Source organism: Cygnus olor, chromosome 7 (assembly GCF_009769625.2).
Source record: "Cygnus olor isolate bCygOlo1 chromosome 7, bCygOlo1.pri.v2, whole genome shotgun sequence".
In the NCBI taxonomy this organism is placed as follows: domain Eukaryota; kingdom Metazoa; phylum Chordata; class Aves; order Anseriformes; family Anatidae; genus Cygnus; species Cygnus olor.
Window position 1 is genome coordinate 30,236,590 of NC_049175.1, and position 19,550 is coordinate 30,256,139.

The following is a 19,550-nucleotide window of genomic DNA, read 5'->3' on the forward strand; positions in this document are numbered from 1 at the left end:
AACCCAATTGTTGGGTATGTTTTCGATCCATCTTAGGGTTCGGTTCTGGTGCTAGAGCTGCCATGCCCTATCAAAAGTCTGTTGCTGCTTCTAAAAGGCAAATAACAGTCAAGATTAGGCCACAATATGTTTGCTTTTCGTTGTTTTCCAGGAATTCCTCTTACCCAATTTTTCCCCTCTTATGTTAACCATCAGTAGCACTGCTGTGTTGGTAAATTTTCATTGTTTGTCAGCTGGAAAAATGCTGTTTATATTCATCTCCTTGGTCTCTGGTATGGCTTCCTCTAACTTTGATAGAAATTCACCATACCTAATACGCTAACTGCTTAATTAAAAGCACTGTGAATATATGTTTCAATTATAAAGACACTAGAGGGGTAATTCCTAGTTTTAAAACTGTGTAAAACCTTGTTCATGTGCTTAGAAGTTCTTTAGTTCAATCATCTCTCGGTATATCTTAATGTAGAAAGGACATGGGAAACAACTTCAGTAGAGTCCTCTTCTATTATTATTATTTATTTATTTTTCGTGGGTGGGGTGGGGTAAGGGCTCTTCCTTGGCCTTTGAATATGAACCTCTGTGCCTGACTGAAAACTCTTCTGCCATGGATTTGGAGGTGAAAGAATTCAATTTTTTATTTGAGGCAAGACAAATTTTTGTTTAGAATCAGTGAGACAAATCACATGGGGGGCTTTCATTTAACTTCTGTTTTCTTTGTCAAAGAAGAGCATAGAGGGTGACGTATATACTGCACACAGATTAGGTGCTTGGTTTTGGGGATTCATTTATCATGGAGACAAAACATAACAAGATCCTGAGGCTGAAAGTCAGAGTTTGATCAGGAAAGATGATACACATTTTAAAAAGCCAAAGTATTTTATTATTGGAATGCATCATTCAGGGAATATGATAGATTTTCCATTAGTGGAAGTCTTTGATCAAAACTGCTGATCCTTCTAAAAGAAGAGCTGCCTCAAGAGCAAGCAGCTGAACGTGATGCAAGAATTATTGAATGAGGGCTTTTTGTCCTTTTTTATGCAGAATGAGACAGATATGGGTACCATAATACCACAAATAATAGTGGTTGTAGTAGAAAACAGATTAAACTTTAGCCGCAGAAGTGATGCTAAGAGAAAAATATTAATGGAGTGTAAAGTAACTCTACCTCGTGCTGCTAGCATCAGAGAATGTGTATGACGCATGCTGCAGTTCAGTTTGTTATAGGTAATCCTGCGTCTGCACAGTCTCAGAGATGCCTGTTGAGGCAGATGGGCACTTTTCTGCAGGCAGGAGACTAACAGAAAAAATTGCACAACTTTTAGCTTCATAGGTCAGAACTATGGGCAGCTTCAGGAGGAATGTGGTTTTTTAATAGTTAAAATGTTTACAGAGTTAAATTTTAAATCGTTTTTAGGAGAGGGACATAAATATCATGTTATGATATAACCTATATACAGGTATGGTATATTCCCTTCACTGGGCCACTGTAGTTGTCAGTGGTGGTGTAACCTATCCAAAAGGTCCCTGGAGCATAGAATCATTAAGGTTGGAAGAGACCTTCAAGATCATCTGGTCCAGCCATCACCTTACTACCAATATCACCCACTAAACCATGTTCCTAAGCGCCAGGTCCAACCTTTCCATGGTGCAAATTCCTAGCTTTAGCTGAATTGGGATGAATCTCGCCTGCACTGCTTTTGGACCCTTGACATTCCCATTTGTTTCCATTCCATAGCCTGGCAGTTGGGTGGAGGATGTTTCCAGGTCTGGTGTGTGGGACATGCTTTTTGTAAGATGACAGCTGAGAGCCAAGCCTACAATAGTGGTAACACTGCTCAAAAAAGGCTGTCTCCTAGACTTCAGTTATATACATTAAGCTTGTTTCCTGCTGTTACTCCTTAGTCACTAGAGAAAGAAAGATGTCTAAATTAGGTGCAGTGGACCATCCTCTGCAGCCTTTGTAGGTACTTAATTTTCCCAGCTGATTTCAGAGGGTTTTGAGACCCTTTAAAATGCTCAACTCTCTTCTTCATTCTCCTTTTCCCCTCCCTCCAGCTGCCTTCACCACACATCTGTGCCCCAACAACATGTTTATTGACAAGATTTTCCCTGTGTAGAGCTCCCCAATGAATGAAGCATGTTACAGGATATATTCACAGCATCATCTTCAGTGCTGGATTACAAACCCACTGTAACATCAGACCCTACATATGTTAGCTAGAACAACTCCCTTTGGCAATTCTGGCTATTTTTTTATTATTATTTTTTTGTAAATTGGCCAAACTACAGAATTAATTTTGCTGTCTTACGTTTTGTTATGAATGGCTTCTTCTGTACCATTATAGTCCTGTCAGCTGCAACATATTATTCCTCAGATTTTTCATTAGTGGAGGTGATTAATAAAATCTTCAGGTACTACAGAGCCCGCTATCCTCAGATACAAGGCTGTCATCAAGCTGTTGTACTTATGGACATCCCTGTGTCTTCTAGCTACAAGGACACTTTAAGTAAATACATTTCTAGTTGTTTTCTATGGTTGCAGCATTAATTTTTGAATAATCTGAAGTGCGATGTCAAAGGAAGATGTTCTTATATTTTAACTCACAAGTATGTAGTACTTGCATGGTTAAATTTTCATAGATGTGAATCTCTGAAAACAAGAAGTGAAGTGTTTTTAATGACCACAAATTCATGTTTTCCAGAGAACATCATTTTCAAAGTTCTTTGTTCACATTGGCATCTGGATGTTTTTATGGTCCTCACTTTTCCCCATTTTTCTTTCGCCTCCTCTCCCCACCCCCCAGACTTCATTGCCTCCTCACAAGTTATTTATTTTGTAAAAGTATCCATAGGAAGAAAAGAAGGGATAGAAGTGGTAGTCAAGTGATAGGCTTCATTTTGTACCAAGTCATACAATTTAGTTTTCAGATAACAACAACAACAACAAAAAGCCAAACCTAAAATGTAATGCAAGTTGTCAAAAAGCTGACACTCTAAATACCAGAAAATATTAACATCTATTGTCAAGAAAAATAAAAAAGTATGAATCACTCCATCTCCATGACACATTTCAAAACTGCTATACACAGCACAAATTATAGTGTGTTTGATGGTATCAGAGATAATAGTACTTGAGAGTTCCTCTCAGAGCACCCAGCATTCCTACTAAAAGGGTTCAATTGTCTTGGCTTACAGTATAGAGCTTTAGAGAAAAGATTAAGGTTCTCTGAGGTCATCTTTGCTAAAAATAAAAGCTGATAGAGAAATATTGTTAATAACTTCAGTCAAAGGAAAATGTTTTTTTTTTTTTATTTTTTATTTTGTGTATTACATTCTTACTGGAAAACAAAAATTATATCTACCTGTAAAATAGTGATTTATTTCCTTAGTGCCTTACAGCGTATTTCCAATATGCTATCCCCTTGTTCACCAGTGATGCCCTGCATGATCCTGCAATTTAATTCCTTCTATTGTCAAGCTCCTTATAGGCAAATCAGGAATGATTCCTGTGCTCAGCAGTCATGTGGGTCCTAAACAGAGGAGTCATAAATATGTCAGAAAAGGCTAAAATTTAAAAATCTTGCTTGTCTGAAAAGCTTATGAGAAATTGCCCTCCTTTAGAAAGGCCATCACTTCCAATTTTTTCTTGCATTGCCCTTAGCCAGTGGTTTCCTGTGCTTCAAGGAGATGGACAAAAAATGTCAGTGAGAACTGTACGAGATGGTAGTCTTTCTCTAAGTGGCCACTTGTAGGCAGCATCTTGCATCTTGTTTCATTTCCAGGGAGAACAGTGAGAGATGACAAGTACTTTGTTCAGTGTGGTTCCTCATGGAAATTCTAAAACAGAACATTATTAATTGGCAACACAGAAGAAAAAAATGAGCTGTAAAAGCATGTGTGTGGAAATCATAGTTACTTTCAAAGAGAAAACTATTCAAAAATGAAATAAGTGCAAAATTAGTTTAAATTAAACAGATTTTTGATGGATTTTTTGATGGATTTGTTTTATTTAGCTTCGATTTTCTTTTTTATTTTGTTTGTTTTGTTTTGTGTGTGTGTTTTAAAGGACCCAACTGTAATTTATTTTAATTCATAAACTGATCTTCAGATTTCTACCTAAACAATGCAGTGAAATTTCACCTATACTACACAGAAAAGCACTGTGATATAAGTCAGCACTGTAATATAAGTCATGTAATTATTTGATTTGTTATTCATGTGAAAAAAAAAAAAGGAAAAAATAAATGTAATTTCTGCTTTTAATGCTGAATTTTACCTTAACTGCAGAGGTGTGGCTCCTGCCTACATAATGAAAAGTTTGGTAGAAGGATCCCTGGGGAGGGCAGTCACAAATTTCTTGTGGTTACTGAACATAGAAATGGAGCAGATACCAAAAGGAAGAAGAAGATTTAGAACATCTTAAGATGTATTTATTAATATATTAACCTAATTGGAAAGAAAAAAGAAGTCAGCAGGGAGTACCTAGATACTTGTGTATAGATTGCCTGACATATAGTACATCTCTTTGAAGATGAAAAGGTCATTGAAAAAGTGTTTTCTGAATAGGCATACATTGTGTGTCTCTGGGGTTAACTGCAGTGTTAAAAAATACAAACAAAAACGTTTTTTAATTATGTTTTCTTTAGGTTGTCTTCATTACAATGTCCCAGTTGCCTCTAGCAGTTCATTAAGAAATGCAAATACTGTGCAACTTGTAATTTGTTCTTTTGACCCTGCACATATAGACCAACTCAAAGGGATGGCAAGTAGCTGATTCTATTCTCTTTGGTGCTTGACCACCAGGATTGTGTCCCTTAATCTACTCCCTGATGTCTGTACAAAATTCTAGGAGTCAAGAGACTTCCACGTGCTGTTAGAGACAGAATTACGGAGTCCAGCTGACTGTGCAGTTGCTACAGTTTTTGGTGTTTTTTTCGTTTTTAGAAAATGAGGTCTGATGAGATCTTAGTTTTGTCCAGTAAGTTCTACTTTCTTTCCTCAGTGAAAGAAAAGAAGATGAAGCTAGGTGTAGATCCAGTGATGTTAAAAGGGTAAATCACTTCCTTGAAGGTGAAAGGTATGTGTGGATATGATGGTGCAATATGGTAGAATAACTTCCCAAGACAAATAACATAAGCACTGCTGTTTGAGATGGGTGAATAATGTAGGTTGAAAATTATGGTTGAAATTTTGGAGTCTGAAACAAATCACAGTATTAAAAGAACATAGCAAGTGGCCTGCCCATATGGGTATAATTTCCACCGTTTTCCAAACGTTTTTTTTTTTTCCACACTGTGAAATTACTTTCAGAGGTCCTATTCAGCTTGGCGCTGGCCTCAGTACTGGGTCCTCAGTATTTTATCCATTTGTGTCTCTTTGCGTATTTCTGTCATGAGACAGAGTTTTAGGGTCATAGGCACAGAGAGGATTTCATTGGCAGAAAGCATGTTTGTGCAAAACATTGATGACATAAGCAGCGTCTTGGATAATATGGCCTGAAAATGAAGCTGCTAAGAAATCTTCAAATCAAATGTGGTTGTGTCCAGGAGGAAATCTTTTGCATTAGAAATTGTGGTGTAGCTTGCTTCACAGGCTTGGCAGTCCACACTCCCTCTGTTCTGTGTTATCTCGTTAACATTATTATTTGGGAGCCAGAGTCAAACACTTATATTGGGTAACAGTTATGACTACTTGACACAATGTCAGTAAAATGCATATTTATTTTTTTTTATAATTAGAATTTTGACAGGAAAGAGAGGAAGAGGCACAAAATGAGAAATTAGATATTTCCTGTGCCTCTGTCATTGCCCACATTAAGCTTCACTGGTGCATTTTGCATGATCTCATGGCAGCCTCTTCACAGCAGCCTGTTCTCTGCCAGATTTAAAGACAGAGTGAAAATAAGGGGTGAGATAGAAACATTGCTGCTTGGCAAAACAAACCTTATAAATTTATTAAGTTGCAAGAGGTCTGAGACAGAATACTGTAACTCTGTTTTTGCTGGGAATCTGGGTTTATGAAAATAATAGGAATTTGAGATAAAACTTTCCTAAATGACAGTGAAGTTTTTATTGTCCAAGGGCAGTCAGTTTGAGTAAATTCTAATGAGGTTTAGGGCTATTATAAATTAAAGGCTTTATCCTGTTTCTGAAACAGAGCTTATTTTCTCACTCAAAAAGAAAGATTCAGCCCCCAAGTCTTTACTATTGAGCTCAGATTTCAGAGATTGCTGATCTCTACCTACCAGCAGAAATCTGCTACTGGACCTCCATCTGGGACTTACACTGGTGTGGCTAATGTCTTGCTATTAAAGTTATGCTGTGTCATCTTGGAAGGAGGTGCTCATTAAGAAAGGGCATGCCTGCTCACAAGAATAATCAAATAATATTTAAGGCTTTCGGCAAAGCATTTTTAATCAGCAATACTGACAGCCCTGTCTAAATTCTGTTATTTGATTTTTAAAACCAGATTAATTTATCACTCTTTTTCCTCTTGTTGTTTTTCCATATCTTTGTGCCTAATTCCATGTCTTATTTAGGTTATCCACACACCTATTAGTCACTAGTGAAATTAAAATTCCCACTGGGCTACACATAGTGCAATCATTTGGTAGGAAGAGTCCTTACACAGAGATGTTTCCTTTATAGTTGAACAGAAGTAAGCAAGGAAACAGAAATACAACGAGGTGAAGTTACTTGACTAGGGTTGCAGAACAATTAAGAGGCAGAGCAGAGATTTTTTTCCAAAATTTCTTGAGGTTGATTGAATCAGCTGAGATTTAAGAGTGTGGAGTCTCTCTGCTTTAGGAAGAGATCTGCTAAAACTTGCATCAGAGCAAACTACTGACTCGTTTTAGGTTTAAAAACAAACAAACGCAAAACCCCTCTCCTTTGGTTCTTCTGTTCTCCAGTTTTCCTTTTCTTTAAGATTTATATGCTGTTTCCATATATGGAATTTCTCCATTCACATTTAAAGCTACAAAGTGATGGTGATAAGCTTTTAATTCTTGTCCTGCATTTCCCGAGATTTACAATAAATAGTAACAACCCTGTGATATTGCTTTCTTTTTATTTTTCTCCTAAGATCAGTGAAATTTGTATGAACTTTCTACACTCTTTTGGGAAAGTTTGTATAGAATTACAAGTAATATTGTAACACAGTTCTTTGTGTGCTCTTCCTTCAAGTTTGACACTGACAAAAAAACCACTTCATATGTTTATTTCACTGAAAGTGGAAACTGAATTTTGATAGCTAGTAATTCAGTCAATATTTCATCTTGCTAATGATTTATGGGCTTAAGTGTGTGTTTTGTTCTTCAGGCTAGCGCTGCAATCGATATGTGTGAACTTGTCCCTTCTCTATTTGTACTGTATTATTCAAATTTAAATGATGGGCAGTATATGGCAATCTGAGCAGAATTCAGTAACTCTTCAGTGTTCATCAGTCTCCTTTTCCTAACTCATGTCTCTCATTTAATCTGATTCACCATCTTTCTCTGACATTTTAAATCTCTGACAGCATGCTATGTTTAGACACAGTCGTGGCCTGTTCTGCGGATGACTATAGGAACTTCTTTTTGTTTTGTGTTAACAGATGTGTATGTCTGGATAGTGACCAGATTAATTGCAATAAAGTGAAATAAACCTAAGCTTTAAAAGGTCTGTATCTCATTGGAACTGTTATAAAAGTAGATACAGGAGGTGAAGCTTGAATTGAGAAGTTCCTGTTAACACTGGTTGTGGCCACCAAAAGCACAACATTTCATCTCTCAATTAACAGGAGCCCAAGCTTTGATCTATCAAGCCCAACTGATTTTCTGTTTAGTTGTATTTGTTCAGAAAAGCATGCAGGTGGACAAATGTTGAGAAAAAAAAATCATATTAAAGATTGCAGTGAATCTGCACAAATTTTTGCTAGAAATTACCCCTACATGTATGAATTTCTCATGACATGTATATCCTGTCACTCTAAATCAATCAAATCTTAATAAAGCCTGGATGCAACTATTCAGGTAAAGAACATGGACTTAAGAAAGTAAGGCAATATTCAAATGTCAGTATTTGCTGAATTCTCATACTCTTGTGCTTCAATGGAGAAACTTTTATGGAACTTTTGGAGAAAATGGAGAAACTTTTTATGGAAAAAGTAAAAGTAAAGATGATGTTATGTTTTATTTTTTTTTCTAAAGTAGATGTTATTTTCTTTAAAATGACTTTAAAATGACTAACTAAAAAATGTCATCTGTATTTAAAGATAAAACCTAAACTGATCAAAAAAAAAAAAAAAAGGAAAACATTTCTAACATTATTTTTCTGTATTCTTGCAAAGTTTACCTGTAAACTTTATTTGGGTGATTGCACTAATAGTGGGAAACATGCATGGGAATGAATAAATTGTTGGTTGAAATTAAGAAATCTGCACGTTTGTAAATACAAGCAGGGTTGGATTTTGATGAAACATCAAACATGGTGACAATTTTGCCATTAAACAGGGAACTATAGAGAAGCATTCATTGTTACAATGTCACAGGGACTGTCTATGCATCTTTACTGATGTTCTCATATTAAACCAGTGCTTTCACAAGGGTCCCATTGGTTCCAGAAGTTTCTGGAACCTTTTGTATAGATTTTCCTTTTGCCACAAAGAAATGTACATTTTAAAAGGACCCTATCCTGGGTATGAAGGTTATTAAGTAATTCTTTAGCATCTTTGTAAAGAAGAAATATATATATATATATATCTGTATAAACAGGTGTATGTATATAGGTATATGCAGTCTGTGCTTGCATGAGGAATGAAAAAGTGCATATGCTGTAAAAGAATAACAAATGCTTGCTTATGTCAATTGGTAACTATTTTTTTCTGGATATTGCTAGAACTACTTGTGTGTGCATATTGATGGTAGAGCAAAATATATAATGACTGAAAATGGCTACCTGACTCCACCACTGCTACTGAGATCTGGAAGTCTCTCTCTGTTTTCTGTTATAAAGCTCCATCTTTTTTGCCTGTGCATTTTGCATATAGAAGCTGTGGGATTATTATTATTTATTTATTTATTTATTTATTTTTTAACTCAGTGCTTTCACGTAGAAAGTGAGGCGAATTAGCAGGTATTTGCACTCTAGGTGGAACAAAGAATCTGCACAGCTCTATGGAAACCTCACAAAGATTTCCTGAAACTTTATAGCATCATACTAACATCAGAACAGGATCCAACAGACATAAATGACAGCTCTATAATTTCGCCTTCCAACATAATATTCTTGGAACCTCATAAAAATGCAAAATGAATTCCTGCTAACAAATGTACAATGTTACATGTACATGTTACTCTCCTTACCAATGATGATTTTTTTCAAGGATTTAAAAGTTGATGGAAAGAGGGTCAAATCACATTTAGTCTTGATAAATGTCACAGAAAAAAGAAAAACAGAAAAGGATGATTATAAATGGGATGTATATGTTTCAAGTTTTACTCTGAAGCATTTTCTATTTGTTGTCGCAGGATCATTCACATTAAAGTCACAGGGAAATGGGTAGCAAAGTGATTCTTCTTCTTCCAGAAGTGTATTAAAACTCACTGATATTTCATAATAGTAGCATAAGGGGGAAATAATTGACTGTATCTTGTCACATGGGCATACATTATAATCTACCCAGAAATCAAACATAATCATATTCCTTTATATGAGATGTTTATAAGCTGTCAGAAATTAAGTCATAGGAGAATAATGTTAGTTCATAAATCAGTAAATGAGATCAGATAAATAAATCGGTGAAAATGTGTAAATGCATGTAGAGTGCTTTTGTTCTCTTTCTTGGCTTGCTCTCTCTTTGCTCTTTTAGTATTTGTTCTCCCATTGGCTGAATGTTTAGTGAGAGGAATATATAAAATGTAGGATTTATGAGAGCTTCTGACATTTATGGTATTTTTGATTAACACTTTTATTAGACTTGTCTGAAAAATAATTCATTATTTCAGCTTTTCTTTGTAGTTCTCTAAAAAGCTGCCATGATCATCAAATAGATCAGGGCATGTAATAAAAGCCATACAGGCAGTAGTAGAACATACTGTCATATAACCATTAAGACTGTTCTAGGAGCCAAAATGTTGGAACTAAAAGTATTTTTAATGACTTGAAATTGCTTGAAGTGCTTTCTGAGAGTTGAAGGGTGCTGATTTATTTATCTAGTGTACTTAGCTAAATTAATTTGGATAGAAGAACTTTGCTTTTAATCCTCTTACAGTGAAATTTATGTTAATATTTTTAGATGCATCATTTTCTCTGAAGGATAGAGTTATAAGATAGTGGTCTGAGCATTGTCATTAAATAAGAAAACGTGAAAATACTAGCCAAAAAATGACTGCAATCTTACCTGAACTATAGTCATATTTTTTAGAAGTGAACTTGCAAGAAATGCAACACTTTAAAACTATCTTCTCTTTCTCTGTTTAGTTAGTCTTTTAATATGGCAAGAGTCAGTAATGCAAGTGCATCAACAACTATTTAAGTATATTTTTTTTCAGTTCTATATGAATGAATTTATTGCTCCGTCTTTCTCTTCTCTTTTTGCATTGAATTCTTTAAGTATCCAAGAATGGCCAGCTCAGAGCTATGGCCCTCATCCATAGCCTGAACCTGATGCGAGCCTCCCCTCTGTCCTACTTGCTATTTGTTACACTTTCACTCTAAAACTGTTTTTTATCTGTAGATTGTTATCAGAATTACTAAAAGGAAGCGTACCTCTTAGTACACTCTGTATTATTCAGAGGGATCTGCATATTGTGGATGTAATTAGCAAGTTAAAGGTCTCAGTGTTTATGATTTTACCCTTTTTTTCTACTGGTTGAAAAAGCAGACTGCTCAGCTGGATTTATCTCCTTGGCACCTATTGTTTGCATTATTCTACAGACTACATTGCTTCTTACAGGAAACATGGTAGCTTAATGTCCAAACTTCTTCCTTGTTAACCACTACTGTGATAAATCTGTCCTCATCAGTGAGAGTAGCTCCTACCAAGACCTTTTCCTGTCATACCTTGTAGCTCTCTCAGAGTAATTTTGCCTTGTGCTCTTCCTATGAGACTGATAATCCTTTTTCCTTCATTCTTTCGGAGCACCTTCACTAGCTGGATCTTTGTTGCAATTACTGTAGTATCTGAATATCCTTCATGAACATCTGTCCCTCCAGAGGCAGGTTTACCAGCCCGCAGATATGTGCTTTACCTTCTACATCTGCTTGTTTTCTTAGGTTTGGCTCTAGTGAAACAGAGCAACCCACAGATTTAGACACAGATTGAAAAGATATTTGTTTGTTTCTGTTGACTCGTGATTACAGATTGCCCACTGCCAAGCTGCACCACATTCTCTTGGCAAAAATGGTTGTATTATGCAGCCCAGCTAGGATATTTGTTGTCAGAGTCTCTGGGCACTGGAGAAACTGGGTAAGTCTCAGAAAGTTTAGCAAAAAAAATCTGCTTTTGATGTTGAGTATCAGTTTTATACTTCCTTTTTGATGATCTAGGAAGTCCAAGCAGAAATATACCCCATAGCAATATATACGTACATATAGTATTTACATAGTATAAATAGAATGGTCTGAGAGCAAGAACTTCTCATCATTGTCATTAATTTATACTTATCAATCTGGTCTATCTGTTTGGTCTGCCTTATTTTTCCCCTCCTTCAAAATGTTTTTTAAAAAAATGTGAAAAATATTTAAAGATTTTTCATCTTATCAGAGAAGGAAGAACTATGTATTTCTTCTATGAATCATGTAAAAAAGATTCTGAACATTTAATGGGAAGGACAGAAATTAAACTTTTAGAGTGTTCCAGAGAACTTAAAAACTCACAGGGAAACTTGGTTTCTTAAAATATCTTCATAATAACCAAACTTCAGTGAAATGGCATTGTGGAAAAATTTATGATTTTAACAATCTCATGGAATGTGGTATCTTTCGGTTTCTACATCTTCTGTTCTAGCATTTGCCAGGTCAATAAAAACTTTCAGGTATTATTTCACTCATAACTGAAGATTAGTATGGCAGGCTCCGCTTAATTTTTTTCCCCGCAACTTAAATGCCTGCATTGTGCAATCTCTGCCAAAACAGCAGTACCTAGGAACCTGCTTCTAATTGCAGAAAGGGGAGTGAACACAGCAGAACTATGGAGCTATGGATATGGATTGCTTTATGCCTTTCTGTGAGTAGGTAGGCAGAGTTGTTTCAGAGTCCTGGTTTTCTTCATTGATAAACTTGATTTATTTATTTATGGATCAAGGGAAGAACTAAGAAATAAAAATAAAAAATCACTGGGACAAAAATAATGGTCATTTTTTCTGCAACCAGGCATAGTTTTCCAGAGAAAACGGGGGCAAGAGAGGTGGAGAAATATATACTGCTTACATAAAACTTCACTCACCAATCTGTTCATCTCATATTCTCTAGGAAAATAAAGTTTTCCCAGAAAAGCCATGTATTTTGTTTAACTGAGATATTTCTGGAAAACAAACAAACAAACAAAAAAAACGTTTTGTCACCCAAAAAAGCCCATTTTCAGTCTGAAAAAGAAATGGCAATCTTCAAGCAATTAGTTTGTTTGACTAATATAACTAACATAAATGGTTAATTTGGGATAAATTACCCCTGGAAGCAAGGAGACATGCTAGCTAAGAATACATAGTTTGATGTTTTCAGTTGCTTGGCGATAGTAATGGCTTATAATACTTTCATCCCTCTGGATGAGGCCCTATCAACTGCACCCTTTACTTGTACCGCTTTGCTTGTGTCCCCTAGAACTGCTTGAACAACCCATTACATGGGTCAGGCAGGGTATCCTACTCTTTAAAAGGCAGATAATTTCAGCAGCCCAGCTCTCTGGGTATGGCTGCACTAACAGTTGCACTGGGAAACCCAGCACGACAGTGTGCTGTGGTGCAGAGATAAGAAGATAACACCAATTCCCAGCCCAGGAGCTGAGCAGTTGTTGCACCTGGAATTCTAAAGGGACTGGAGTAGAGGATACTGTGCTCTAAAACCAATATTCTGTGTCTTTTTTTTTTTTTTTTTATGAAATCATTTACAGTAATTTTTACAGCAGAGGACAGTGCCATCCGCACACGATGTGTCACAGCACAAATTGCAGACAGGGCTATCTTTTAGCCTTTGTACTAAAATTTCAGCACTTTAATTAAAAAGATTTTCAAAAGTATCCTAAGGATCTCAGGCCCTGAGTAGCTTTGGCAGGGAAGAAGAGAACTGGGGCTCAGGTGCAGTAAAGCAAATGCGTCTGTAAGGGACAAAAAAATTGAAATTAATTTGGGCTAATGGCCTTACTTCCATACTGTCTGTGGTATTTTTTATATTCTTTGCTCATTATAAGTGATGCTCTATAAAAGAAAGCAACCCAAAAGGCCTCACAATTGCTGTGTGGTCTTCCATATGCAACCATAGAATTTTTGTGAAGATTTGCTGATATGGAAGAGTTTTGTTTGCATCTGAGGGGAAGGAAAGAAGTGAACTAAACCTTCTACTACAAGAAGGTTTAAAACATCAAATCTGAAAAGCAGCCATTCATTCCTCATCGCTTTCCCTAAACAGAAATCAGGTGTCACCAAGTTCATGGAAGAGGTTTTAAACCTCTCTGAAATAACACACTACTACTTTTTACTTTACTTTCATATTTAATGGCTCAGATTTTTTTTTTCTATTTAAGCTAATAGTTAAGCAAATTGTGATGCTAGCCATTATATGACTTCTGTGCTTTGTTATGTGATCTTTTACTCGTCTTTTTTTCTTGCTTTAAAAGTGCAGCATGGTTCAGTCCCGTGTATGTTCCTGCTTATAAGGTTGGCAGCGTGGGCCCAGCTTCTACAGGCATCAGCCTGCTGAAGCGCAGGCTCTTTGTATTACAGAAATTGGCAGATAGAGGTCCTAATAGCTAGAGACAAGGTTAGAGACAGGGTTGTTTGCTTGAGGGTTAAATAAAAACAAAACAAACAAACAAACAAACAAAAAAAAAAACAACCAACCTCTAGCTGAAGACCAGCAGCCCAAGCTGGCAGCTTTTTTGGAACAGAAGCGTTTGTGCCACCTGGGCAGCTTCTATGACTTCAGGGGTAAATGTAGGGGTTTGTCTGGCATCTGCATTAAACTTGCTTGCAGGTGATTTTGTGGCTTTTTTTTCCCCGTGAGGAATGTGAGGAATTTTCTCCTTTCTCTGTAAGCACCTCTCCTTTTCCCTTTTTGAGGTGTAAGCGCAGAAGGCACACTTCAGCCTCTGAAGACAGGAGACAGTAAATGTCACTATCTGCTTCACTTTGTACAAACACGGCAAACGATATTTTGTTTAGAGTATTAAAAAAACCAAACAACTATGTCAGTGAAACTAAATACTTACTATCTAATCAGAAGTGAATGCCAATCCATCTATAATAAGCAGTTTCCTTTAATCCGTCATAAAATCTTGGGTACTGGGGGCATTTCTTTCCTTCCCATTGCTTTTCACTTACAGGCTACTATCCATTACACTGTTTGAAGGAAGCGGGGACTCAATTTCTATGTAGGATATCTTTCAAGTATTCTCTGCAACATACATGTTCACAGATGAAATTTGTCAGTATATCCTACTTCATCTTGCATTTATAGAATCAGTTCTTTCCAACTTTTAAACTTGCAGTTAGTTTTTAATGCATGTAATTCCATTCAGAATTTAAAAGTTATTTGAAGTATTTGTTGAACCTTTTATTGTCTTCAATTCCAAAAATCACTGTAATGATAACCTGTTCAATTTTTTTTGGAAAAAGTTCACTGTAAAGGAATGGACTTGTTATAACCCGAGTTTATGTGCATTTTTCACAGCATGCTACCTACTCACTTAACATTCAATACCAACTGCAACTATAAGTTATCCTGTAATATCTACACATATCAGGAGCGTTTAAAAGTTTCTTGCATTAGAGCATTTTAAGCTTTACTATTATATATTATCAACTAAATATTATACATTATCAATGAAACCTTCACCTGCGCTGTCTTTTTTATTAATTGTAGGGTAATAGTCTGCATATAGGAATAGAGGAGAATTATGTAGCGAGCAGCTTCTACATGACAGTAGCATAACTTATTTTGATGTTTCTGTATTATGTTTCATACAGAAGTCCTTCAAAAGAAATGGTCAAGAACTATTATTTTTTTACTCATAGATTTTGTGAGAAACTCCTTTATAGAAGGTTATGGATTTTAATGCATAAGTTTTGTAGAATGACTGTTGAAGTTGAAACTTCATTTTGAGAGGCACTGGGCTTTGTTTAACTGTGTATTTTTAGTATCCAGAGTTACTGAACCAGACTTTGCTTAATTAATAACTATAGGATGTGAGGCAGTTACAGTGCTGCTTTTTCTATTAACTTGCAATTTCCTTTAGGAAATGAATAAACTTGGGGAGGGAGATGGTGGGGAGGCATGGCTGCTGAGAATAGATGGGGTACCACTCTACATTGCCAAATTAATTTCAATGAGTTAACAAACATGGTTTATAAACTGAGTAAGTTTAATTCCATAACTCATCCAACACATTTTGTAGGAAAAACAAACACAGAAGCAAACACACAATGTGGTGTGAGATTAGGAAAACCAAGAGATTATTTCTTAAAGTTCATTAAAATAACATTCTAATTCTAAATTCCACTTGGCAGTTTATTACTATCAAGTCCATATTTCAATAAGATATTGAGAAATTTCAAATATAAGTCAATTTTTTCCAGTGTAATCTCCATTGCTTCCACTGAATTTGTATTTTGTCACTGAAAGCAGCAGCTGGAACGCTCTGCCTGTGAACAAGCTCTTAAGGGATGGCCTAGACTTTGAAAAGTTACTTTTGTTTGGAACTGAAAAAAAATCTGCCATGCAAGCACAAATTGCTGAAGCCTGTGGTTATTTCAATCACTGAAATCCTGACTCTTTAACTGTTAAGTTTGTTAACATTGCTTAAAGAATTATTCTCTGAAGAACTGAGAGTCTTTATTATACACATCTAAAACTACCCTACAAAACTTTGGGTTTCTTAAAATGACTAGTAAGTGTTTTTACTTACCTTTAATTTTAATTTTAATTTTAATTTTAATTTTTTACTTTATAAGCTTTTTTAAAGTCAATAAAACTTAAAACTGAACCTTTCTAAACATACTCCACAGGGACAAGGAAGAAAGAAGGATAAAAAAAATAATCTTATTTAATGAATCACTTACTTGTCGTTTTGTCCATTTTAGTCAGTATAGTTATACTCTAAATCTCTATTTTAAATGCTCTAGTTTCAGGAGGGTATAATTTATTTATAAAGGGGTTCTGTAGTTAAGTCACATAATCCATTATAGGGACTCTTTTTTTGAATTTAAATATCTTGTTTTCGATTATTATCAATTAAGAACACCGCTGTAGTAACTATGGTGTGTGTGTGAACACCTCAAACACAGATATGGCACAAGCTGCAGAATGAGTTTCAATGTAGTTAAACTTATTTAATGTGTGCTTGTAAAGGAATCAGTCCTGCTTTTTCAGTTATTACTTGTTAGACATCTATGATCAGTGCCTGTGTTTAGTCTTAGATTTATCATTTATGTGGGTACCAGTTTAAAACGTTTGTCTTTTGTATAATTTAGCCTGTGTATAAGCATCTACTCATTTGCGTACCTGAAATTATCTCTTGTTCTTGTTTAACATGTGCTAGTGAGTTCATTGGGATGTCTTGTTATTAAGCTCCTTTATTAAAGTCACCTTTTAATTTCCTGAGTTAATTAAAGATTTCTGTTATTTTCACAATCACCTTCATTGTGTGATGGCAAGTATAGTACCCTTTACTCATTTGGTTTCTTGTAATTTATCATGCTGTCAATGCAGTTGTTGAACTATTACTTTGTATTTAAGTATTAGTAATGAGTGACTGAAACAAATGATGTTATAATAGCTAGCATATATTTGTGAATGGTATGAAAGTATTATCTTAAATTCATGCTGAAGATAGGCATTGGATGAATAGCAGCATTTCATCCTTTCAGTCTTTGTCATGGGTGCAGTATAATGAAGGTGTCAGTTTGAATCCAGTTTTGCTTAGTATCAAAAGGTAACTTTAGGGTGTTTTTTTGTTGTTATTGGTGGTGGTGGTGGTTTTATTTTTTCCTCTGTTCTGCATCTAATCAAGACTAGTAGAAGAGAACCCTCTCAATTATTTTTGGGCCAAATTTACTATTGGCTAATCACTTGTGGATTTGATATGCACCTGTATGTACAGCTGAATGAGAGGCCAAAATTGACTACCTGTGGCAGTTGGCAAGAAAAGTTAATTTGAAGTCATTAAAAATCATGACTTCATTATAAAAATTAGAGCTTGAAGATGTGCTGTTAAATAACTATAATAATGTAAGTATCCAAAACAAACAGGAAAAAGGCGCTAATTTGTATCCTAGTGTTTAAGCATTCGGATAAGGGTTCTGTTCCCGCTCCTTTTGCTGCCCAATCTAAATCTTGCAAGCATTCTTGATAATAGTGTCTGTCCATGTGTTCTGCCACTAGAGTAAAAAGCCAGGCTTCCTCTCTAACTATCCTATACCTCTGTGGAAAAACAACCTCTTGAAAATTGGTGAGGTTGTGTTTGAGTGCCCCCACTTTATGGGAAATCAGATCCAGGATTTTCACATCTTAGATTCATACATTAGCTCAAAGATAGCTATGCAAAAGGCATAATGCATCCATTTTTAGCATAAAGTACATTTTTAACAAATCAGACACCTGGGTGAGATTTAGATGGGGATGAGATGCTTCAGAATGGCTTGTGGCCCAGATGGGAGAAACTCAGTGAGTTGATGTTCCTTCCAAGTAAAGCAGCACAGAAACATGGGCAAGCTTACACATCTAAATTCTGATGAGGTCTGAGGCATCAGGGAACCACAGTAGATCATCTCATCCTTTTAGCAGTAGTAGTCTTCCAATTCCCGATGTAAGCGCTTCAGTTAGCATGCTGTAAACTAGTATCTTGTCTATGCTCTACCCCACTTGGAATGAATGAATTAAATATTCATCAACAGTTAATGTCTGACTGTCATAAGGTGGTATGGCAGGTACCTAGGCTGTGGGGGAGACAAATTCAATTCCTTGTTTTTAAACAAGCAAAGCAAACACTGTTCCCCATATTCTCACAGTCATGTAATCATTTGGCCTTGCCTCTATCTTCTCTCTTAATCCATTCTTAAGGCAAAGAATTTTTTGTTACGAAATTTTTTTGTAATTCCTATTTTACTAGCTGCAGTACGTTTGTGATTGTATCCTTGCACATGAAAATTAACTGATTGGAAGACAAGCTGTCTGATTTTTACTGCAATAGGTACCAACGGGAGACTGAATATAGAGGCAGGAAGTCTACATGCAATGAGAAATCGCTTTCAGCATTTTGTAATATTAAACCAGACTTACCTAAAAGAATACCGTCATGCACTTTCATGCCTTCAAATCTTTCTGAAGAGTTGCCCAAAACAGTGTAATAGGCATGTCTCAAACCTGGAAAATGCTTCATCAAGGGCTTGTTCATATCATTAATCAGTAAACTAGGTGAAGATTGAAAAATGAACCCCTGAGGTGTTGTCTAAAGTTTATAGAACTGGAAATATTTTGAACCAATCTAAAAGCACATTATGTGTTTGCTATTGACTTTTATTCCTTTTGTGAACAACTTTGCTATTATGCTGTTTGATTTAGTTTTTATCATGTGGCTATTTTTCTATTAAACTAACATTAATCAGGCATTTGTCTTCCTTTGCGCTCCTGTGAAAATCATATTTCCTGGTTGGGGCCGTGGAGGAAGTGTTTGAAATGCCATTTATTTGTTTATTTTGAGTAGTCTCAGACCTAGGAATATCATTTTCATAATACAGGACAGAAAGTTACTTTCTGAATTTCTGAGGAAAATAATGTGTGAATCATACGTGATAAATGAAGGCAAGATTGTACCAGATAAATGAAGGCAAGTCACAGTTTTCTTGTAGGCTGCCATGCTGGTAAAATATCAAGTGGTTGAGTAGTCTTCTGTGCAGTGTGGTAGATAAAGATTCAAGCATTTGTTTTAATTTGGGAAAATGGAATTATGCAGTAATTAGCTGCATCAGTTCATTCTGTTTTCTCGGTCTCAGACCTGACCACTATGACCAAATACAAATTGCATGGCTGCAGTTCTTAGAGAGATAGCTGCCAACTCTTTGATTTTAAATTATTCATAATCAATACTAAAATATACATCCTAAAGATTTACAAACCATATCCTATGGAGAAACTTAGATCTATAGATACCTTATAGACTTTATGAATCAACATTTAAAAATTTTATTTGGTATTTAATATACTGAAAACACTTGTTTATTTGATTTATTACTGATAATAATTTAAAATAATAAAGAAAATACTTAACTGTTGAATATATAATTAGATTCCTATACTTCAATTACATTCCATTAAAACAAGAAAATACTGCTTTTGGAGATAGCGTAATACAGCTTTTTA

The 19,550-nt window shown here is 35.5% G+C and overlaps 1 protein-coding gene across 5 annotated transcripts in view; it reads left to right on the forward strand.

Moving 5' to 3' along the window:
- Nucleotides 1–19,550, forward strand: part of ATRNL1 (attractin like 1) — a 494,732-nt gene that overhangs the window by 400,520 nt on the left and 74,662 nt on the right. The gene's annotated exons all lie outside the window — the stretch shown is intronic.